Below are 25,684 nucleotides of genomic sequence, written 5' to 3' on the forward strand. Positions count from 1 at the left end.
ACAGAAGTCAACAAAACAAAACCATCTGAGAGGATTGACGCTTCAGAATAGAAATCTGTTTGTTTTGCAATCAAAATTTAAGACTATATTTTCAGGGATCATTTCTATAGTTCTTTATTTGGAAATGTGTTTCGAAAGTATTTGTCTCCCAACCCACGATGATGAGCTGTAATGCTCCTTTCTGAGAGTGAATCAAAGACAGAGCTGTGGCTTTGGTTTCAAGCTCTGTCGTTGATGATTGTTCTCTATTGCTTTTTGCAATATTGACGAAAGGGGTATGATCTGAGTGGTATTAATGCAGTTTATAGTAGAAGTGATTTTGATTGTAAACATTGATGAGAGTCTTTCCATGGTGTGACAAAGAGCTTTTTTTCAGATCATAAATCAAAGCTCAACATTGTTTCAGATGCCAATTAGCTTTCAGACAAAGCTTTTTGAAACTTTAAATGAGTTAAACCATTTGCATCGTAAAATAAATTGTTAAAAATTTCTACATAGTGTTGACAGCTGCTGGTCAGAGTGGTGTAAAGGCAACTGAAAATCAGCTCAAACATGCCTGGAAACACCTTTTGCACGCTAGTGGCAAATATTTGCTTGAAAGTGCAATCTATTAAATGCATCGTACAGATCATCTAATAGCAAAAAATATTACGTGTATGCATAATGTGTTATTTATTGTTTTGTTTTTTTCGTATGGAGAGCTTGGTTGATGAGGACGATAAGAGACTATGAACTATTAAAATTTTTTTTATAGCACAAATGTGTCTGAAATCTCGATAAAATTAACCAGTTCAACTGAGATCAGGTAAAGCCCAAGCAGACACTGGTTCATGGGTTTACAGCGAACAGCCCTAGCGGCGGATCATTGAAATTTCCAAAGATTTCGGAACTGTTATGAAGCAGCAATGGCTCCTTTCCTGAAATTTCGTGACTTCCCCAGTTTGATGCGTACTCCAATTCACTGGTTCCAAACCAATGACTCACAAAGGTTTCCAAGCTTCATAAATCAGTGCTTTAAAAGCGCCCATCACTATGTGCAAGAGTGCAACTGACGTCAAGATTCTGAAATACTCATCTTTTAAACAGATTTTTAGAGAGCCTTGCAGAGAAATAGTTTTTAGACTTGAAGGGAATTTTTGGTTGATATTCCACATCGTAGGTCGACACTAGACTTTGAGGGGAGTGGGAACCTGCTTTTAGACTTGAAGGCAATTGCTGATTGGCACGTTGTGTTTCCTCTAAAAGATTTTCTATATTTAGCTTTGACGGGTTGACCACAAAGGAGCACCCAGAGGGTGATATAGGCTAGTTGATATTCCACATCGTAGGTCGACACTAGACTTTGAGGGGAGTGGGAATGTGCCTTTAGCTCTAAAGTGTGCAGAAAGGTCGTGCGGACGTTAAAGCCCACAGAAGTCAACAAAACAAAACCATCTGAGAGGATTGACGCTTCAGAATAGAAATCTGTTTGTTTTGCAATCAAAATTTAAGACTATATTTTCAGGGATCATTTCTATAGTTCTTTATTTGGAAATGTGTTTCGAAAGCATTTGTCTCCCAACCCATGATGATGAGCTGTAATGCTCCTTTCTGAGAGTGAATCAAAGACAGAGCTGTGGCTTTGGTTTCAAGCTCTGTCGTTGATGATCGTTCTCTATTGCTTTTTGCAATATTGACGAAAGGGGTATGATCTGAGTGGTATTAATGCAGTTTATAGTAGAAGTGATTTTGTTTGTAAACATTGATGAGAGTCTTTCCATGGTGTGACAAAGAGCTTTTTTTCAGATCATAAATCAAAGCTCAACATTGTTTCAGATACCAATTAGCTTTCAGACAAAGCTTTTTGAAACTTTAAATGAGTTAAACCATTTGCATCGTAAAATAAATTGTTAAAAATGTTTGCACGGTGTTGACAGCTGCTGGTCAGAGTGGTGTAAAGGCAACTGAAAATCAGCTCAAACATGCCTGGAAACACCTTTTGCACGCTAGTGGCAAATATTTGCTTGAAAGTGCAATCTATTAAATGCATCGTACAGATCATCTAATAGCAAAAAATATTACGTGTATGCATAATGTGTTATTTATTGTTTTGTTTTTTTCGTATGGAGAGCTTGGTTGATGAGGACGATAAGAGACTATGAACTATTACAATTTTTTTTATAGCACAAATGTGTCTGAAATCTCGATAAAATTAACCAGTTCAACTGAGATCAGGTAAAGCCCAAGCAGACACTGGTTCATGGGTTTACAGCGAACAGCCCTAGCGGCGGATCATTGAAATTTCCAAAGATTTCGGAACTGTTATGAAGCAGCAATGGCTCCTTTCCTGAAATTTCGTGACTTCCCCAGTTTGATGCGTACTCCAATTCACTGGTTCCAAACCAATGACTCACAAAGGTTTCCAAGCTTCACAAATCAGTGCTTCAAAAGCGCCCATCACTATGTGCAAGAGTGCAACTGACGTCAAGATTCTGAAATACTCATCTTTTAAACAGATTTTTAGAGAGCCTTGCAGAGAAATAGTTTTTAGACTTGAAGGGAATTTTTGGTTGATATTCCACATCGTAGGTCGACACTAGACTTTGAGGGGAGTGGGAACCTGCTTTTAGACTTGAAGGGAATTGCTGATTGGCACGTTGTTTTTCCTCTAAAAGATTTTCTACATTTAGCTTTGACGGGTTGACCACAAAGGAGCACCCAGTAGGCGATATAGGCTGGTTGATATTCCACATCGTAGGTCGACACTAGACTTTGAGGGGAGTGGGAATGTGCCTTTAGCTCTAAAGTGTGCAGAAAGGTCGTGCGGACGTTAAAGCCCACAGATGTCAACAAAACAAAACCATCTGAGAGGATTGGCGCTTCAGAATAGAAATCTGTTTGTTTTGCAATCAAAGTTTAAGACTATATTTTCAGGGATCATTTCTATAGTTCTTTATTTGGAAATGTGTTTTGAAAGCGTTTGTCTCCCAACCCACGATGATGAGCTGTAATGCTCCTTTCTGAGAGTGAATCAAAGACAGAGCTGTGGCTTTGGTTTCGAGCTGTGTCGTTGATGATCGTTTTCTATTGCTTTTTGCAATATTGACGAAAGGGGTATGATCTGAGTGGTATTAATGCAGTTTATAGTAGAAGTGATTTTGATTGTAAACATTGATGAGAGTCTTTCCATGGTGTGACAAAGAGCTTTTTTTCAGATCATAAATCAAAGCTCAACATTGTTTCAGATACCAATTAGCTTTCAGACAAAGCTTTTTGAAACTTTAAATGAGTTAAACCATTTGCATCGTAAAATAAATTGTTAAAAATGTTTGCACGGTGTTGACAGCTGCTGGTCAGAGTGGTGTAAAGGCAACTGAAAGTCAGCTCAAACGTGCCTGGAAACACCTTTTGCACGCTAGTGGCAAATATTTGCTTGAAAGTGCAATCTATTACTGCAATGTACAAATCATCTAAAAGCAAAAAATATTACTTGTATGCATAATGTGTTATTTATTGTTTATTTTTTTTTTTCGTATGGAGAGCTTGGTTGATGAGGACAATAAGAGACTATGAACTATTACAATTTTTTTTATAGCACAAATGTGTCTGAAATCTCGATAAAATTAACCAGTTCAACTGAGATCAGGTAAAGCCCAAGCAGACACTGGTTCATGGGTTTACAGCGATAAGCCCTAGCGGCGGATCATTGAAATTTCCAAAGATTTCGGAACTGTTATGAAGCAGCAATGGCTCCTTTCCTGAAATTTCGTGACTTCCCCAGTTTGATGCGTACTCCAATTCACTGGTTCCAAACCAATGACTCACAAAGGTTTCCAAGCTTCACAAATCAGTGCTTCAAAAGCGCCCATCACTATGTGCAAGAGTTCAACTGACGTCAAGATTCTGAAATACTCATCTTTTAAACAGATTTTTAGAGAGCCTTGCAGAGAAATAGTTTTTAGACTTGAAGGGAATTTTTGGTTGATATTCCACATCGTAGGTCGACACTAGACTTTGAGGGGAGTGGGAACCTGCTTTTAGACTTGAAGGGAATTGCTGATTGGCACGTTGTGTTTCCTCTAAAAGATTTTCTACATTTAGCTTTGACGGGTTGACCACAAAGGAGCACCCAGTGGGCGATATAGGCTGGTTGATATTCCACATCGTAGGTCGACACTAGACTTTGAGGGGAGTGGGAATGTGCCTTTAGCTCTAAAGTGTGCAGAAAGGTCGTGCGGACGTTAAAGCCCACAGAAGTCAACAAAACAAAACCATCTGAGAGGATTGACGCTTCAGAATAGAAATCTGTTTGTTTTGCAATCAAAATTTAAGACTATATTTTCAGGGATCATTTCTATAGTTCTTTATTTGGAAATGTGTTTCGAAAGCATTTGTCTCCCAACCCACGATGATGAGCTGTAATGCTCCTTTCTGAGAGTGAATCAAAGACAGAGCTGTGGCTTTGGTTTCGAGCTGTGTCGTTGATGATCGTTTTCTACTGCTTTTTGCAATATTGACGAAAGGGGTATGATCTGAGTGGTATTAATGCAGTTTATAGTAGAAGTGATTTTGATTGTAAACATTGATGAGAGTCTTTCCATGGTGTGACAAAGAGCTTTTTTTCAGATCATAAATCAAAGCTCAACATTGTTTCAGATACCAATTAGCTTTCAGACAAAGCTTTTTGAAACTTTAAATGAGTTAAACCATTTGCATCGTAAAATAAATTGTTAAAAATGTTTGCACGGTGTTGACAGCTGCTGGTCAGAGTGGTGTAAAGGCAACTGAAAGTCAGCTCAAACGTGCCTGGAAACACCTTTTGCACGCTAGTGGCAAATATTTGCTTGAAAGTGCAATCTATTAAATGCATCGTACAGATCATCTAATAGCAAAAAATATTACGTGTATGCATAATGTGTTATTTATTGTTTTGTTTTTTTCGTATGGAGAGCTTGGTTGATGAGGACGATAAGAGACTATGAACTATTAAAATTTTTTTTATAGCACAAATGTGTCTGAAATCTCGATAAAATTAACCAGTTCAACTGAGATCAGGTAAAGCCCAAGCAGACACTGGTTCATGGGTTTACAGCGAACAGCCCTAGCGGCGGATCATTGAAATTTCCAAAGATTTCGGAACTGTTATGAAGCAGCAATGGCTCCTTTCCTGAAATTTCGTGACTTCCCCAGTTTGATGCGTACTCCAATTCACTGGTTCCAAACCAATGACTCACAAAGGTTTCCAAGCTTCACAAATCAGTGCTTCAAAAGCGCCCATCACTATGTGCAAGAGTGCAACTGACGTCAAGATTCTGAAATACTCATCTTTTAAACAGATTTTTAGAGAGCCTTGCAGAGAAATAGTTTTTAGACTTGAAGGGAATTTTTGGTTGATATTCCACATCGTAGGTCGACACTAGACTTTGAGGGGAGTGGGAACCTGCTTTTAGACTTGAAGGGAATTGCTGATTGGCACGTTGTTTTTCCTCTAAAAGATTTTCTACATTTAGCTTTGACGGGTTGACCACAAAGGAGCACCCAGTAGGCGATATAGGCTGGTTGATATTCCACATCGTAGGTCGACACTAGACTTTGAGGGGAGTGGGAATGTGCCTTTAGCTCTAAAGTGTGCAGAAAGGTCGTGCGGACGTTAAAGCCCACAGATGTCAACAAAACAAAACCATCTGAGAGGATTGGCGCTTCAGAATAGAAATCTGTTTGTTTTGCAATCAAAGTTTAAGACTATATTTTCAGGGATCATTTTTATAGTTCTTTACTTGGAAATGTGTTTTGAAAGCGTTTGTCTCCCAACCCACGATGATGAGCTGTAATGCTCCTTTCTGAGAGTGAATCAAAGACAGAGCTGTGGCTTTGGTTTCGAGCTGTGTCGTTGATGATCGTTCTCTATTGCTTTTTGCAATATTGACGAAAGGGGTATGATCTGAGTGGTATTAATGCAGTTTATAGTAGAAGTGATTTTGTTTGTAAACATTGATGAGAGTCTTTCCATGGTGTGACAAAGAGCTTTTTTTCAGATCATAAATCAAAGCTCAACATTGTTTCAGATACCAATTAGCTTTCAGATAAAGCTTTTTGAAACTTTAAATGAGTTAAACCATTTGCATCGTAAAATAAATTGTTAAAAATGTTTGCACGGTGTTGACAGCTGCTGGTCAGAGTGGTGTAAAGGCAACTGAAAGTCAGCTCAAACGTGCCTGGAAACACCTTTTGCACGCTAGTGGCAAATATTTGCTTGAAAGTGCAATCTATTACTGCAATGTACAAATCATCTAAAAGCAAAAAATATTACTTGTATGCATAATGTGTTATTTATTGTTTATTTTTTTTTTCGTATGGAGAGCTTGGTTGATGAGGACAATAAGAGACTATGAACTATTACAATTTTTTTTATAGCACAAATGTGTCTGAAATCTCGATAAAATTAACCAGTTCAACTGAGATCAGGTAAAGCCCAAGCAGACACTGGTTCATGGGTTTACAGCGATCAGCCCTAGCGGCGGATCATTGAAATTTCCAAAGATTTCGGAACTGTTATGAAGCAGCAATGGCTCCTTTCCTGAAATTTCGTGACTTCCCCAGTTTGATGCGTACTCCAATTCACTGGTTCCAAACCAATGACTCACAAAGGTTTCCAAGCTTCACAAATCAGTGCTTCAAAAGCGCCCATCACTATGTGCAAGAGTGCAACTGACGTCAAGATTCTGAAATACTCATCTTTTAAACAGATTTTTAGAGAGCCTTGCAGAGAAATAGTTTTTAGACTTGAAGGGAATTTTTGGTTGATATTCCACATCGTAGGTCGACACTAGACTTTGAGGGGAGTGGGAACCTGCTTTTAGACTTGAAGGGAATTGCAGATTGGCACGTTGTTTTTCCTCTAAAAGATTTTCTACATTTAGCTTTGACGGGTTGACCACAAAGGAGCACCCAGTAGGCGATATAGGCTGGTTGATATTCCACATCGTAGGTCGACACTAGACTTTGAGGGGAGTGGGAATGTGCCTTTAGCTCTAAAGTGTGCAGAAAGGTCGTGCGGACGTTAAAGCCCACAGAAGTCAACAAAACAAAACCATCTGAGAGGATTGGCGCTTCAGAATAGAAATCTGTTTGTTTTGCAATCAAAGTTTAAGACTATATTTTCAGGGATCATTTCTATAGTTCTTTACTTGGAAATGTGTTTTGAAAGCGTTTGTCTCCCAACCCACGATGATGAGCTGTAATGCTCCTTTCTGAGAGTGAATCAAAGACAGAGCTGTGGCTTTGGTTTCGAGCTGTGTCGTTGATGATCGTTTTCTATTGCTTTTTGCAATATTGACGAAAGGGGTATGATCTGAGTGGTATTAATGCAGTTTATAGTAGAAGTGATTTTGATTGTAAACATTGATGAGAGTCTTTCCATGGTGTGACAAAGAGCTTTTTTTCAGATCATAAATCAAAGCTCAACATTGTTTCAGATACCAATTAGCTTTCAGACAAAGCTTTTTGAAACTTTAAATGAGTTAAACCATTTGCATCGTAAAATAAATTGTTAAAAATGTTTGCACGGTGTTGACAGCTGCTGGTCAGAGTGGTGTAAAGGCAACTGAAAGTCAGCTCAAACGTGCCTGGAAACACCTTTTGCACGCTAGTGGCAAATATTTGCTTGAAAGTGCAATCTATTACTGCAATGTACAAATCATCTAAAAGCAAAAAATATTACTTGTATGCATAATGTGTTATTTATTGTTTTTTTTTTTTTCGTATGGAGAGCTTGGTTGATGAGGACAATAAGAGACTATGAACTATTAAAAAAATTTTTTATAGCACAAATGTGTCTGAAATCTCGATAAAATTAACCAGTTCAACTGAGATCAGGTAAAGCCCAAGCAGACACTGGTTCATGGGTTTACAGCGAACAGCCCTAGCGGCGGATCATTGAAATTTCCAAAGATTTCGGAACTGTTATGAAGCAGCAATGGCTCCTTTCCTGAAATTTCGTGACTTCCCCAGTTTGATGCGTACTCCAATTCACTGGTTCCAAACCAATGACTCACAAAGGTTTCCAAGCTTCACAAATCAGTGCTTCAAAAGCGCCCATCACTATGTGCAAGAGTGCAACTGACGTCAAGATTCTGAAATACTCATCTTTTAAACAGATTTTTAGAGAGCCTTGCAGAGAAATAGTTTTTAGACTTGAAGGGAATTTTTGGTTGATATTCCATATCGTAGGTCAACACTAGACTTTGAGGGGAGTGGGAACCTGCTTTTAGACTTGAAGGGAATTGCTGATTGGCACGTTGTGTTTCCTCTAAAAGATTTTCTACATTTAGCTTTGACGGGTTGACCACAAAGGAGCACCCAGTAGGCGATATAGGCTGGTTGATATTCCACATCGTAGGTCGACACTAGACTTTGAGGGGAGTGGGAATGTGCCTTTAGCTCTAAAGTGTGCAGAAAGGTCGTGCGGACGTTAAAGCCCACAGAAGTCAACAAAACAAAACCATCTGAGAGGATTGACGCTTCAGAATAGAAATCTGTTTCTTTTGCAATCAAAATTTAAGACTATATTTTCAGGGATCATTTCTATAGTTCTTTATTTGGAAATGTGTTTCGAAAGCATTTGTCTCCCAACCCACGATGATGAGCTGTAATGCTCCTTTCTGAGAGTGAATCAAAGACAGAGCTGTGGCTTTGGTTTCGAGCTGTGTCGTTGATGATCGTTCTCTATTGTTTTTTGCAATATTGACGAAAGGGGTATGATCTGAGTGGTATTAATGCAGTTTATAGTAGAAGTGATTTTGTTTGTAAACATTGATGAGAGTCTTTCCATGGTGTGACAAAGAGCTTTTTTTCAGATCATAAATCAAAGCTCAACATTGTTTCAGATACCAGTTAGCTTTCAGACAAAGCTTTTTGAAACTTTAAATGAGTTAAACCATTTGCATCGTAAAATAAATTGTTAAAAATGTTTGCACGGTGTTGACAGCTGCTGGTCAGAGTGGTGTAAAGGCAACTGAAAGTCAGCTCAAACGTGCCTGGAAACACCTTTTGCACGCTAGTGGCAAATATTTGCTTGAAAGTGCAATCTATTACTGCAATGTACAAATCATCTAAAAGCAAAAAATATTACTTGTATGCATAATGTGTTATTTATTGTTTATTTTTTTTTTCGTATGGAGAGCTTGGTTGATGAGGACAATAAGAGACTATGAACTATTACAATTTTTTTTATAGCACAAATGTGTCTGAAATCTCGATAAAATTAACCAGTTCAACTGAGATCAGGTAAAGCCCAAGCAGACACTGGTTCATGGGTTTACAGCGATCAGCCCTAGCGGCGGATCATTGAAATTTCCAAAGATTTCGGAACTGTTATGAAGCAGCAATGGCTCCTTTCCTGAAATTTCGTGACTTCCCCAGTTTGATGCGTACTCCAATTCACTGGTTCCAAACCAATGACTCACAAAGGTTTCCAAGCTTCACAAATCAGTGCTTCAAAAGCGCCCATCACTATGTGCAAGAGTGCAACTGACGTCAAGATTCTGAAATACTCATCTTTTAAACAGATTTTTAGAGAGCCTTGCAGAGAAATAGTTTTTAGACTTGAAGGGAATTTTTGGTTGATATTCCACATCGTAGGTCGACACTAGACTTTGAGGGGAGTGGGAACCTGCTTTTAGACTTGAAGGCAATTGCTGATTGGCACGTTGTGTTTCCTCTAAAAGATTTTCTATATTTAGCTTTGACGGGTTGACCACAAAGGAGCACCCAGAGGGTGATATAGGCTAGTTGATATTCCACATCGTAGGTCGACACTAGACTTTGAGGGGAGTGGGAATGTGCCTTTAGCTCTAAAGTGTGCAGAAAGGTCGTGCGGACGTTAAAGCCCACAGAAGTCAACAAAACAAAACCATCTGAGAGGATTGACGCTTCAGAATAGAAATCTGTTTGTTTTGCAATCAAAATTTAAGACTATATTTTCAGGGATCATTTCTATAGTTCTTTATTTGGAAATGTGTTTCGAAAGCATTTGTCTCCCAACCCATGATGATGAGCTGTAATGCTCCTTTCTGAGAGTGAATCAAAGACAGAGCTGTGGCTTTGGTTTCAAGCTCTGTCGTTGATGATCGTTCTCTATTGCTTTTTGCAATATTGACGAAAGGGGTATGATCTGAGTGGTATTAATGCAGTTTATAGTAGAAGTGATTTTGTTTGTAAACATTGATGAGAGTCTTTCCATGGTGTGACAAAGAGCTTTTTTTCAGATCATAAATCAAAGCTCAACATTGTTTCAGATACCAATTAGCTTTCAGACAAAGCTTTTTGAAACTTTAAATGAGTTAAACCATTTGCATCGTAAAATAAATTGTTAAAAATTTCTACATAGTGTTGACAGCTGCTGGTCAGAGTGGTGTAAAGGCAACTGAAAATCAGCTCAAACATGCCTGGAAACACCTTTTGCACGCTAGTGGCAAATATTTGCTTGAAAGTGCAATCTATTAAATGCATCGTACAGATCATCTAATAGCAAAAAATATTACGTGTATGCATAATGTGTTATTTATTGTTTTGTTTTTTTCGTATGGAGAGCTTGGTTGATGAGGACGATAAGAGACTATGAACTATTAAAAATTTTTTTATAGCACAAATGTGTCTGAAATCTCGATAAAATTAACCAGTTCAACTGAGATCAGGTAAAGCCCAAGCAGACACTGGTTCATGGGTTTACAGCGAACAGCCCTAGCGGCGGATCATTGAAATTTCCAAAGATTTCGGAACTGTTATGAAGCAGCAATGGCTCCTTTCCTGAAATTTCGTGACTTCCCCAGTTTGATGCGTACTCCAATTCACTGGTTCCAAACCAATGACTCACAAAGGTTTCCAAGCTTCACAAATCAGTGCTTCAAAAGCGCCCATCACTATGTGCAAGAGTGCAACTGACGTCAAGATTCTGAAATACTCATCTTTTAAACAGATTTTTAGAGAGCCTTGCAGAGAAATAGTTTTTAGACTTGAAGGGAATTTTTGGTTGATATTCCACATCGTAGGTCGACACTAGACTTTGAGGGGAGTGGGAACCTGCTTTTAGACTTGAAGGGAATTGCTGATTGGCACGTTGTTTTTCCTCTAAAAGATTTTCTACATTTAGCTTTGACGGGTTGACCACAAAGGAGCACCCAGTAGGCGATATAGGCTGGTTGATATTCCACATCGTAGGTCGACACTAGACTTTGAGGGGAGTGGGAATGTGCCTTTAGCTCTAAAGTGTGCAGAAAGGTCGTGCGGACGTTAAAGCCCACAGATGTCAACAAAACAAAACCATCTGAGAGGATTGGCGCTTCAGAATAGAAATCTGTTTGTTTTGCAATCAAAGTTTAAGACTATATTTTCAGGGATCATTTTTATAGTTCTTTACTTGGAAATGTGTTTTGAAAGCGTTTGTCTCCCAACCCACGATGATGAGCTGTAATGCTCCTTTCTGAGAGTGAATCAAAGACAGAGCTGTGGCTTTGGTTTCGAGTTGTGTCGTTGATGATCGTTCTCTATTGCTTTTTGCAATATTGACGAAAGGGGTATGATCTGAGTGGTATTAATGCAGTTTATAGTAGAAGTGATTTTGTTTGTAAACATTGATGAGAGTCTTTCCATGGTGTGACAAAGAGCTTTTTTTCAGATCATAAATCAAAGCTCAACATTGTTTCAGATACCAATTAGCTTTCAGATAAAGCTTTTTGAAACTTTAAATGAGTTAAACCATTTGCATCGTAAAATAAATTGTTAAAAATGTTTGCACGGTGTTGACAGCTGCTGGTCAGAGTGGTGTAAAGGCAACTGAAAGTCAGCTCAAACGTGCCTGGAAACACCTTTTGCACGCTAGTGGCAAATATTTGCTTGAAAGTGCAATCTATTACTGCAATGTACAAATCATCTAAAAGCAAAAAATATTACTTGTATGCATAATGTGTTATTTATTGTTTATTTTTTTTTTCGTATGGAGAGCTTGGTTGATGAGGACAATAAGAGACTATGAACTATTACAATTTTTTTTATAGCACAAATGTGTCTGAAATCTCGATAAAATTAACCAGTTCAACTGAGATCAGGTAAAGCCCAAGCAGACACTGGTTCATGGGTTTACAGCGATCAGCCCTAGCGGCGGATCATTGAAATTTCCAAAGATTTCGGAACTGTTATGAAGCAGCAATGGCTCCTTTCCTGAAATTTCGTGACTTCCCCAGTTTGATGCGTACTCCAATTCACTGGTTCCAAACCAATGACTCACAAAGGTTTCCAAGCTTCACAAATCAGTGCTTCAAAAGCGCCCATCACTATGTGCAAGAGTGCAACTGACGTCAAGATTCTGAAATACTCATCTTTTAAACAGATTTTTAGAGAGCCTTGCAGAGAAATAGTTTTTAGACTTGAAGGGAATTTTTGGTTGATATTCCACATCGTAGGTCGACACTAGACTTTGAGGGGAGTGGGAACCTGCTTTTAGACTTGAAGGGAATTGCAGATTGGCACGTTGTTTTTCCTCTAAAAGATTTTCTACATTTAGCTTTGACGGGTTGACCACAAAGGAGCACCCAGTAGGCGATATAGGCTGGTTGATATTCCACATCGTAGGTCGACACTAGACTTTGAGGGGAGTGGGAATGTGCCTTTAGCTCTAAAGTGTGCAGAAAGGTCGTGCGGACGTTAAAGCCCACAGAAGTCAACAAAACAAAACCATCTGAGAGGATTGGCGCTTCAGAATAGAAATCTGTTTGTTTTGCAATCAAAGTTTAAGACTATATTTTCAGGGATCATTTCTATAGTTCTTTACTTGGAAATGTGTTTTGAAAGCGTTTGTCTCCCAACCCACGATGATGAGCTGTAATGCTCCTTTCTGAGAGTGAATCAAAGACAGAGCTGTGGCTTTGGTTTCGAGCTGTGTCGTTGATGATCGTTTTCTATTGCTTTTTGCAATATTGACGAAAGAGGTATGATCTGAGTGGTATTAATGCAGTTTATAGTAGAAGTGATTTTGATTGTAAACATTGATGAGAGTCTTTCCATGGTGTGACAAAGAGCTTTTTTTCAGATCATAAATCAAAGCTCAACATTGTTTCAGATACCAATTAGCTTTCAGACAAAGCTTTTTGAAACTTTAAATGAGTTAAACCATTTGCATCGTAAAATAAATTGTTAAAAATGTTTGCACGGTGTTGACAGCTGCTGGTCAGAGTGGTGTAAAGGCAACTGAAAGTCAGCTCAAACGTGCCTGGAAACACCTTTTGCACGCTAGTGGCAAATATTTGCTTGAAAGTGCAATCTATTACTGCAATGTACAAATCATCTAAAAGCAAAAAATATTACTTGTATGCATAATGTGTTATTTATTGTTTTTTTTTTTTTCGTATGGAGAGCTTGGTTGATGAGGACAATAAGAGACTATGAACTATTACAATTTTTTTTATAGCACAAATGTGTCTGAAATCTCGATAAAATTAACCAGTTCAACTGAGATCAGGTAAAGCCCAAGCAGACACTGGTTCATGGGTTTACAGCGATCAGCCCTAGCGGCGGATCATTGAAATTTCCAAAGATTTCGGAACTGTTATGAAGCAGCAATGGCTCCTTTCCTGAAATTTCGTGACTTCCCCAGTTTGATGCGTACTCCAATTCACTGGTTCCAAACCAATGACTCACAAAGGTTTCCAAGCTTCACAAATCAGTGCTTCAAAAGCGCCCATCACTATGTGCAAGAGTGCAACTGACGTCAAGATTCTGAAATACTCATCTTTTAAACAGATTTTTAGAGAGCCTTGCAGAGAAATAGTTTTTAGACTTGAAGGGAATTTTTGGTTGATATTCCACATCGTAGGTCGACACTAGACTTTGAGGGGAGTGGTAACCTGCTTTTAGACTTGAAGGGAATTGCTGATTGGCACGTTGTGTTTCCTCTAAAAGATTTTCTACATTTAGCTTTGACGGGTTGACCACAAAGGAGCACCCAGTGGGCGATATAGGCTGGTTGATATTCCACATCGTAGGTCGACACTAGACTTTGAGGGGAGTGGGAATGTGCCTTTAGCTCTAAAGTGTGCAGAAAGGTCGTGCGGACGTTAAAGCCCACAGAAGTCAACAAAACAAAACCATCTGAGAGGATTGACGCTTCAGAATAGAAATCTGTTTGTTTTGCAATCAAAGTTTAAGACTATATTTTCAGGGATCATTTCTATAGTTCTTTATTTGGAAATGTGTTTCGGAAGCATTTGTCTCCCAACCCACGATGATGAGCTGTAATGCTCCTTTCTGAGAGTGAATCAAAGACAGAGCTGTGGCTTTGGTTTCAAGCTCTGTCGTTGATGATCGTTCTCTATTGCTTTTTGCAATATTGATGAAAGGGGTATGATCTGAGTGGTATTAATGCAGTTTATAGTAGAAGTGATTTTGATTGTAAATATTTATGACAGTCTTTCCATCGTGTGACAAAGAGCTTTTTTTCAGATCATAAATCAAAGCTCAACATTGTTTCAGATACCAATTAGCTTTCAGACAAAGCTTTTTGAAACTTTAAATGAGTTAAACCATTTGCATCGTAAAATAAATTGTTAAAAATTTCTACATAGCGTTGACAGCTGCTGGTCAGAGTGGTGTAAAGGCAACTGAAAATCAGCTCAAACATGCCTGGAAACACCTTTTGCACGCTAGTGGCAAATATTTGCTTGAAAGTGCAATCTATTAAATGCATCGTACAGATCATCTAATAGCAAAAAATATTACGTGTATGCATAATGTGTTATTTATTGTTTTGTTTTTTTCGTATGGAGAGCTTGGTTGATGAGGACGATAAGAGACTATGAACTATTACAATTTTTTTTATAGCACAAATGTGTCTGAAATCTCGATAAAATTAACCAGTTCAACTGAGATCAGGTAAAGCCCAAGCAGACACTGGTTCATGGGTTTACAGCGAACAGCCCTAGCGGCGGATCATTGAAATTTCCAAAGATTTCGGAACTGTTATGAAGCAGCAATGGCTCCTTTCCTGAAATTTCGTGACTTCCCCAGTTTGATGCGTACTCCAATTCACTGGTTCCAAACCAATGACTCACAAAGGTTTCCAAGCTTCACAAATCAGTGCTTCAAAAGCGCCCATCACTATGTGCAAGAGTGCAACTGACGTCAAGATTCTGAAATACTCATCTTTTAAACAGATTTTTAGAGAGCCTTGCAGAGAAATAGTTTTTAGACTTGAAGGGAATTTTTGGTTGATATTCCACATCGTAGGTCGACACTAGACTTTGAGGGGAGTGGGAACCTGCTTTTAGACTTGAAGGGAATTGCTGATTGGCACGTTGTGTTTCCTCTAAAAGATTTTCTACATTTAGCTTTGACGGGTTGACCACAAAGGAGCACCCAGTAGGCGATATAGGCTGGTTGATATTCCACATCGTAGGTCGACACTAGACTTTGAGGGGAGTGGGAATGTGCCTTTAGCTCTAAAGTGTGCAGAAAGGTCGTGCGGACGTTAAAGCCCACAGAAGTCAACAAAACAAAACCATCTGAGAGGATTGACGCTTCAGAATAGAAATCTGTTTGTTTTGCAATCAAAATTTAAGACTATATTTTCAGGGATCATTTCTATAGTTCTTTATTTGGAAATGTGTTTCGAAAGCATTTGTCTCCCAACCCACGATGATGAGCTGTAATGCTCCTTTCTGAGAGTGAATCAAAGACAGAGCTGTGGCTTTGGTTTCAAGCTCTGTCGTTGATGATCGTTCTCTATTGCTTTTTGCAATATTGATGAAAGGGGTATGATCTGAGTGGTATTAATGCAGTTTATAGTAGAAGTGATTTTGATTGTAAATATTTATGACAGTCTTTCCATCGTGTGACAAAGAGCTTTTTTTCAGATCATAAATCAAAGCTCAACATTGTTTCAGATACCAATTAGCTTTCAGACAAAGCTTTTTGAAACTTTAAATGAGTTAAACCATTTGCATCGTAAAATAAATTGTTAAAAATTTCTACATAGTGTTGACAGCTGCTGGTCAGAGTGGTGTAAAGGCAACTGAAAATCAGCTCAAACATGCCTGGAAACACCTTTTGCACGCTAGTGGCAAATATTTGCTTGAAAGTGCAATCTATTAAATGCATCGTACAGATCATCTAATAGCAAAAAATATTACGTGTATGCATAATGTGTTATTTATTGTTTTGTTTTTTTCGTATGGAGAGCTTGGTTGATGAGGACGATAAGAGACTATGAACTATTACAATTTTTTTTATAGCACAAATGTGTCTGAAATCTCGATAAAATTAACCAGTTCAACTGAGATCAGGTAAAGCCCAAGCAGACACTGGTTCATGGGTTTACAGCGAACAGCCCTAGCGGCGGATCATTGAAATTTCCAAAGATTTCGGAACTGTTATGAAGCAGCAATGGCTCCTTTCCTGAAATTTCGTGACTTCCCCAGTTTGATGCGTACTCCAATTCACTGGTTCCAAACCAATGACTCACAAAGGTTTCCAAGCTTCACAAATCAGTGCTTCAAAAGCGCCCATCACTATGTGCAAGAGTGCAACTGACGTCAAGATTCTGAAATACTCATCTTTTAAACAGATTTTTAGAGAGCCTTGCAGAGAAATAGTTTTTAGACTTGAAGGGAATTTTTGGTTGATATTCCACATCGTAGGTCGACACTAGACTTTGAGGGGAGTGGGAACCTGCTTTTAGACTTGAAGGGAATTGCTGATTGGCACGTTGTTTTTCCTCTAAAAGATTTTCTACATTTAGCTTTGACGGGTTGACCACAAAGGAGCACCCAGTAGGCGATATAGGCTGGTTGATATTCCACATCGTAGGTCGACACTAGACTTTGAGGGGAGTGGGAATGTGCCTTTAGCTCTAAAGTGTGCAGAAAGGTCGTGCGGACGTTAAAGCCCACAGATGTCAACAAAACAAAACCATCTGAGAGGATTGGCGCTTCAGAATAGAAATCTGTTTGTTTTGCACTCAAAGTTTAAGACTATATTTTCAGGGATCATTTCTATAGTTCTTTACTTGGAAATGTGTTTTGAAAGCGTTTGTCTCCCAACCCACGATGATGAGCTGTAATGCTCCTTTCTGAGAGTGAATCAAAGACAGAGCTGTGGCTTTGGTTTCGAGCTGTGTCGTTGATGATCGTTCTCTATTGCTTTTTGCAATATTGACGAAAGGGGTATGATCTGAGTGGTATTAATGCAGTTTATAGTAGAAGTGATTTTGTTTGTAAACATTGATGAGAGTCTTTCCATGGTGTGACAAAGAGCTTTTTTTCAGATCATAAATCAAAGCTCAACATTGTTTCAGATACCAATTAGCTTTCAGACAAAGCTTTTTGAAACTTTAAATGAGTTAAACCATTTGCATCGTAAAATAAATTGTTAAAAATGTTTGCACGGTGTTGACAGCTGCTGGTCAGAGTGGTGTAAAGGCAACTGAAAATCAGCTCAAACGTGCCTGGAAACACCTTTTGCACGCTAGTGGCAAATATTTGCTTGAAAGTGCAATCTATTACTGCAATGTACAAATCATCTAAAAGCAAAAAATATTACTTGTATGCATAATGTGTTATTTATTGTTTATTTTTTTTTTCGTATGGAGAGCTTGGTTGATGAGGACAATAAGAGACTATGAACTATTACAATTTTTTTTATAGCACAAATGTGTCTGAAATCTCGATAAAATTAACCAGTTCAACTGAGATCAGGTAAAGCCCAAGCAGACACTGGTTCATGGGTTTACAGCGATCAGCCCTAGCGGCGGATCATTGAAATTTCCAAAGATTTCGGAACTGTTATGATGCAGCAATGGCTCCTTTCCTGAAATTTCGTGACTTCCCCAGTTTGATGCGTACTCCAATTCACTGGTTCCAAACCAATGACTCACAAAGGTTTCCAAGCTTCACAAATCAGTGCTTCAAAAGCGCCCATCACTATGTGCAAGAGTGCAACTGACGTCAAGATTCTGAAATACTCATCTTTTAAACAGATTTTTAGAGAGCCTTGCAGAGAAATAGTTTTTAGACTTGAAGGGAATTTTTGGTTGATATTCCACATCGTAGGTCGACACTAGACTTTGAGGGGAGTGGGAACCTGCTTTTAGACTTGAAGGGAATTGCTGATTGGCACGTTGTGTTTCCTCTAAAAGATTTTCTACATTTAGCTTTGACGGGTTGACCACAAAGGAGCACCCAGTGGGCGATATAGGCTGTTTGATATTCCACATCGTAGGTCGACACTAGACTTTGAGGGGAGTGGGAATGTGCCTTTAGCTCTAAAGTGTGCAGAAAGGTCGTGCGGACGTTAAAGCCCACAGAAGTCAACAAAACAAAACCATCTGAGAGGATTGACGCTTCAGAATAGAAATCTGTTTGTTTTGCAATCAAAATTTAAGACTATATTTTCAGGGATCATTTCTATAGTTCTTTATTTGGAAATGTGTTTCGAAAGCATTTGTCTCCCAACCCACGATGATGAGCTGTAATGCTCCTTTCTGAGAGTGAATCAAAGACAGAGCTGTGGCTTTGGTTTCAAGCTCTGTCGTTGATGATTGTTCTCTATTGCTTTTTGCAATATTGACGAAAGGGGTATGATCTGAGTGGTATTAATGCAGTTTATAGTAGAAGTGATTTTGATTGTAAACATTTATGAGAGTCTTTCCATCGTGTGACAAAGAGCTTTTTTTCAGATCATAAATCAAAGCTCAACATTGTTTCAGATACCAATTAGCTTTCAGACAAAGCTTTTTGAAACTTTAAATGAGTTAAACCATTTGCATCGTAAAATAAATTGTTAAAAATTTCTGCATAGTGTTGACAGCTGCTGGTCAGAGTGGTGTAAAGGCAACTGAAAATCAGCTCAAACATGCCTGGAAACACCTTTTGCACGCTAGTGGCAAATATTTGCTTGAAAGTGCAATCTATTAAATGCATCGTACAGATCATCTAATAGCAAAAAATATTACGTGTATGCATAATGTGTTATTTATTGTTTTGTTTTTTTCGTATGGAGAGCTTGGTTGATGAGGACGATAAGAGACTATGAACTATTACAATTTTTTTTATAGCACAAATGTGTCTGAAATCTCGATAAAATTAACCAGTTCAACTGAGATCAGGTAAAGCCCAAGCAGACACTGGTTCATGGGTTTACAGCGAACAGCCCTAGCGGCGGATCATTGAAATTTCCAAAGATTTCGGAACTGTTATGAAGCAGCAATGGCTCCTTTCCTGAAATTTCGTGACTTCCCCAGTTTGATGCGTACTCCAATTCACTGGTTCCAAACCAATGACTCACAAAGGTTTCCAAGCTTCACAAATCAGTGCTTCAAAAGCGCCCATCACTATGTGCAAGAGTGCAACTGACGTCAAGATTCTGAAATACTCATCTTTTAAACAGATTTTTAGAGAGCCTTGCAGAGAAATAGTTTTTAGACTTGAAGGGAATTTTTGGTTGATATTCCACATCGTAGGTCGACACTAGACTTTGAGGGGAGTGGGAACCTGCTTTTAGACTTGAAGGGAATTGCTGATTGGCACGTTGTTTTTCCTCTAAAAGATTTTCTACATTTAGCTTTGACGGGTTGACCACAAAGGAGCACCCAGTAGGCGATATAGGCTGGTTGATATTCCACATCGTAGGTCGACACTAGACTTTGAGGGGAGTGGGAATGTGCCTTTAGCTCTAAAGTGTGCAGAAAGGTCGTGCGGACGTTAAAGCCCACAGAAGTCAACAAAACAAAACCATCTGAGAGGATTGGCGCTTCAGAATAGAAATCTGTTTGTTTTGCAATCAAAGTTTAAGACTATATTTTCAGGGATCATTTCTATAGTTCTTTATTTGGAAATGTGTTTTGAAAGCGTTTGTCTCCCAACCCACGATGATGAGCTGTAATGCTCCTTTCTGAGAGTGAATCAAAGACAGAGCTGTGGCTTTGGTTTCAAGCTGTGTCGTTGATGATCGTTCTCTATTGCTTTTTGCAATATTGACGAAAGGGGTATGATCTGAGTGGTATTAATGCAGTTTATAGTAGAAGTGGTTTTGGTTGTAAACATGATCAACTGTTTACAACCTATTATTTTATTTTAGTGACTGTAATGCGCTTCAATAACATGAGATCCATGTGTTTTAACCATATGATCTGTATTTTTATCTGAATTTTAAAAACACATAATTTACAAACCTTTTTGAATGAACAAATGCTTAGGCACTCTGGGAGCCATTTTGTATGATGCACCCAGAATGCATTGCAGCATTAAGTATGTCACTATTGCTGAGATTCATAACTTGACCTTTGATGTTTGTCTTAATAGCAAAAGGTTTTTTTTGGTTTGTTTGATTTTTTACTACATCCTTGAAGTGATCTGATTAAAACACTGCTGGATCTCAGTCAGTAGAACCACTGAGTGTTTTTAATAAATAATGTGCAACTAATACCATAGATAGACTGGAAGAAATCAGACAACCAAATCACTACATGATGATTATATCTTTATCATCCGCAAGTAACCAGCATCCTCTAATCACATATACTCTTGCTGTTTTGCCATAACCAACATAGCTACCACCATAGCTAGAGGAAATTACGGTGCAACGGTTGGGAAAGCAATGCAGTGATCGTGTCGGCACCTCACACGCACACACAACATATTTTTGCTAACTTGACATCGCAGTGTTCATTATCGAAATAAAATAAACATAAAAAGTTACACTGCTCAATTTAAATAGTCCGTAGTAGGCTACAGTCTCTGCCGTTCAGTGTGACCAGCGCCTCACTCTGCATAGCCTATGTGAAGCATGATGTTTTACATCAATAATGTGAGTGAATAACAAAGGCTACACTTTCAGACCTCCCAATTCAAAAATGTTTAGTGGCTGATTCCATCTAAATTTTTCCATTGGCCCAAATTAATTTCTGCTAACTGAATTTTATAAATTGTGGCAACAGTCTGATAATATCGGCTCAATGAGAAATAATATGTTGAGTCAATGGAAAATTTTTTATGTAATCAGTCACTAAAAACCTATTCAAAATCTAAACATACAAGTGAAACAAAAAGTTGTTATGGATATCATCAGGCCAGCACCTGATTACTATTCAGATATTTAAGAGCAATCAGCAGCTGTTCACAGTAACGAACTGATTTCTTTGCTTTCCAACACCATGCGCATTGCTACAGAGAGACATCAAACACAGGAGGCAAGGGTCAAGAGCACCACTAAAGCAAACACTGAACTCCATGATGGTGACATTATTTTAACCAATTAAACATCAACATCTGGTCCTCTGTGATTCTCAATAACAGCAGGTGTTCATCACTAACGCACAATCATTTAAATATTCACTTAATTATCTCATTAACTTTAACTCTTTGAGGACTTGGGATTTGACTTGAGACATTCACTTGGTTCCTCCTCTGGTGAACTCAGCTGCTGAGTTCATGGGTGGAATAAACGAGTAGGGTGAAGCTGCAGGCCCGGAGGCCCAACTGCACGCTCAGACCTGCACGCTCAGACCAGCACTCCCAGAACTATCGTTTTTTCAGATAGTGCCTCCTGCTGTTTGGATGGACATTTGTTTTGTAGCAGTGTGTTCCGTAATAATTTCCAACATTATAAAACTGCTAGCAAGTAGCAACATCAGACACGTGAGTAAGGTTATTAATTTTATTAAAGCGATTCTGTAAATAATTACAAATAAGATCTTTGTAATAAAATGCGGCCTTGAGTTTATTTTCATCAAAATATCAAGTAATCTGCATAGAATTGACAATATGAGCTCTGTTGGGTTGTCTAAATAATTTGCGTGTGACTTGTGTATTTTTTTCCCAGATGGTTTATTTGTACAGGCCATCATTCATGGCCTTTGCGAGCTGCAGGGCTTGTCTTGGCAGGAGGCTGAAGAGGTGTTCCTCCAGGGCCACATTTATTACTCAAGGTATGTTTTAAATTTTTGTTTGTACAAAAACTGTTGGATTTTTGTGTTACACAACATTTCTGACAACAGCATTTATCTTTTCTTTTAGTGAAGTTGACGAATTTGACAGAAGAATTGCTCGAGAAATGAAAAATCTCCCCACAAGAATGTAAAGCATTTATTTTATTTGATGTCATTTATTTTTATTTTAACCTGTGCTGATCAGCTGGCCCCCATCTTCACACAAATCTTCAACAGATCACTGGAGCTGTGCAAAGTCCCCTCATGCTTCAAACGCTCCACCATCATCCCCGTCCCAAAGAAACCCAAAATTACTGGACTTAATGACTACAGACCTGTGGCTCTAACATCTGTGGCCATGAAATCATTTGAAAGACTGGTTTTGGCTTATCTGAAAGACATCACTGGACCCTTACTGGACCCCCTGCAGTTTGCCTACAGAGCAAACAGGTCTGTGGATGATGCAGTCAACATGGGACTGCACTTCATCCTGCAGCATCTGGACAGACCAGGGACTTATGTGAGGATCCTGTTTGTGGACTTCAGCTCCGCTTTTAACACCATCATCACAAACACCCTTCAGAATAAACTAACTCAGCTCTCCATCCCCACCTCCGTCTGCCAGTGGATCAACAGCATCCTGACAGACAGACAGCAGCTAGTAAAGCTTAGTAAATACACATCCAGCACCCATACGATCAGCACTGGAGCTCCTCAGGGCTACGTTCTCTCCCCACTGCTCTTCTCCCTCTACACCAATGACTGCACATCTAAAGATCCCTGTGTCAAGCTCCTGAAGTTTGCAGATGACACCACACTGATCGGCCTCATCCAGGATGGTGACGAGTCTGCTTACAGACAGGAGGTTAAGGAGCTGGCTGTATGGTGCAGTCTTAACAACCTGGAGCTGATCACGCTCAAAACTGTGGAGATGATAGTGGACTTCAGGAGAAACCCCCTGCTCTCCCCCCACTCACCATCATGAACAGCACTGTGACTGCAGTGGAGTCATTCAGATTCCTGGGCAGCACCATCTCTCAGGACCTGAAGTGGGACAATCACATTGGCTCTATTTTGAAAAAAGCCCAGCAGAGGTTGTACTTTCTTCGCCAGCTGAGGAAGTTCAACCTACCACAGGACTTGCTGAAACAGTTCTACTCTGCCATCATTGAATCCATCCTCTGCACTTCAATAACTGTCTGGTTCAGCTCAGCTACCAAATCTGACCTCAGAAGACTATGGAGAGTAGTCCGGACTGCTGAGCGAATCATTGGTACAACCCTCCCCACTCTCCGAGAACTGTACTTATCCAGAGTGAGCAAAAGGGCTGGTAAAATCACTCTGGCCCCCTCACATCCAGCACACTCCCTCTTTGAACTGTTATCGTCTGGTCGATGCTACAGAGCTCTGAGAACCAGAACGACCAGACACAGGAACAGTTTCTTCCCTCAGGCAATCCATCTCATGAACATTTGACAATACAACGCAGAACACACAACTAAATTATTACTTTATCTAATTTTTTAATTTCAAATTTGCACATATCAGACCTGTACACACATAATTGTCTATATTATATATTGTGTTTTTGCTGTTTTGTACATTGCCTATTTGGATATTTGTATTAGTCTTTTATTATCTGTGTCCTGTCCTGTTGCTGTCTTTCTGTTGCACTGTGGAGCTTCTGTCACTAAAACAAATTCCTTGTACTTGTAAACATACTTGGCCAATAAAGCTCATTCTGATTCTGATGTTATTTAATATGTAATATATAAATTATTAACCCAATAATTTTTTTCACCATTTTTCTCTGCATTGTTTACAAGTCAATGACTTGTAGGACCTCATGAAAAAGAATACAAAACTAAAGTTTGGTGTGAGGAAATGACTATGAGCACTATAATTTATTGTATGTAAATATAGAATTAATGTTTATCCCATAATTCAATACTAATATAAATCCTTAATAATTAGGAAAATAATAAATGACTGAAAATATTTAAGTAACTGAACAATTTCTATTTACAAATGGAATTAATAAAAATAAACCAGACTTAATGCATTAAATCATAACATAGTATGTGTAATATTTTATATAATAATGCATTCAGTCATAGTGTAATATTTTATAGTAGAAAAAAGGTAATCTCATCTAATCAGGTTAGATAATCTTCCAAACAGCAGGAAGCCCTGTCTGAAAAAACTATAGTTCTGGGAGTGCTGGTCTGAACGTGCAGGTCTGAGTGTGCAGTTGGGCCTCTGGGCCCAAGTACTCCAGAGTGCAGTTTGGACGATGGGGTGGGGCGACATATATAAATCTGTCTGTAATATATCTGCTTGTTTTACACTCTTTGGACACCAGGTGGTATTGTGAGCAAATGAAGCCTCCAGAAATGAACCCTTTTGTGAACCACTTGGCTGAAAAGCTTAATGATTCATGAAACTTCATCTCACCATCACTAGAAAACACTCATCTTGAACTCATCTTTCATTCTCTAGTACACTCAATTGTACTACAAGTGGTAGCTAAATACATTTTTAAAATGCAAAGATAGTATGTTAAAAGCGCATTTAGTTTATGTTCATGGTGTCTCAAAAACGGTGTCATGATCTTAAATTTATCTTAAGTACTAAAGGATAATTTTTAGTATATTAAGTATGTAACCCTCTTCGTCGGTGCGCTCCCCCAAATGTCTCTGCGTTGTGTTGAGGTGAGGAATAAATGAGGAGGACACCAAAATCGTTGAGTCAAACAGAGCAGCTTCCTTTTATTAGGCTCCTTTCTCTACACAGTCACACTCTCACAGCATAACAGAATGGTGACAGCCTTTCACAATGAAAATAGAACTGTGTTCATTTCAAATAACCTCAAAATGATAATACATAATGAATTATAACAGGAAATAATGACGTAGAGACTGCAGCTAACTTAATAGTAAGCGCATCATTCACAAACTCACTAAAACACAGGAAAGATAGACTACAGCATATGACAGACAAAGATAAATGCTAGATGTAATCAAAATGGGGAGAATTAGACCATAAAATATACAAGTAGGCCTTAAACAATATAATACACATGAAAATATGCTCAGCCACATGGAACATAGGAAATGTGCAATAATATCAGAAATACACAACAACCTATCAAAAATAATGTCTGATACGCATAAACCAACCTCTCATCAACAATATATTTCTCCTAATAACATGGATGGCTACTATAATTAGATACATTTTAATGGATATAGTGGAGCAACACGATAACCCTCCTTACCTTTCACAATGAAAATAGAACTGTGAGTGAAAAGAAGGGCTCACTCCCCTAATAGGAAACAACACACAGCTCCCCCCAAAGGATAGGAGAAACCATTACACCTTCCCTACATCCACCCCCTCTTTGAATGATGTCGTCCCAGTCATCACTTAATTTAGGATAAACCCCAAAATAATTGAACAATTTAAAATTTTACGATTATCTTTTAAGTATGTGTGGGGAGTGTGTATGACTCAGTGTGTTGCTAAGGCAGTTCTTCTTTGCTTTAGCCTTTTCCCACACTTTCTTTCCTCTCTCTACTTTCTCCTTGTCACTTTCAATTTGGAGGGCATGAATCTCCAATGAGAGTCTATTTGGTGGGCGCCTTGCAAAAGGTGTTTGCTCCTTATCCTCTTCCTTTTCCTTTTCAGTCTCTTTCAAGATTCAAGATTCAAGAGTTTTATTTGTCACATACACAA

This window comes from Barbus barbus (assembly GCF_936440315.1).
Source record: "Barbus barbus genome assembly, chromosome: 14".
In the NCBI taxonomy this organism is placed as follows: Eukaryota; Metazoa; Chordata; class Actinopteri; order Cypriniformes; family Cyprinidae; genus Barbus; species Barbus barbus.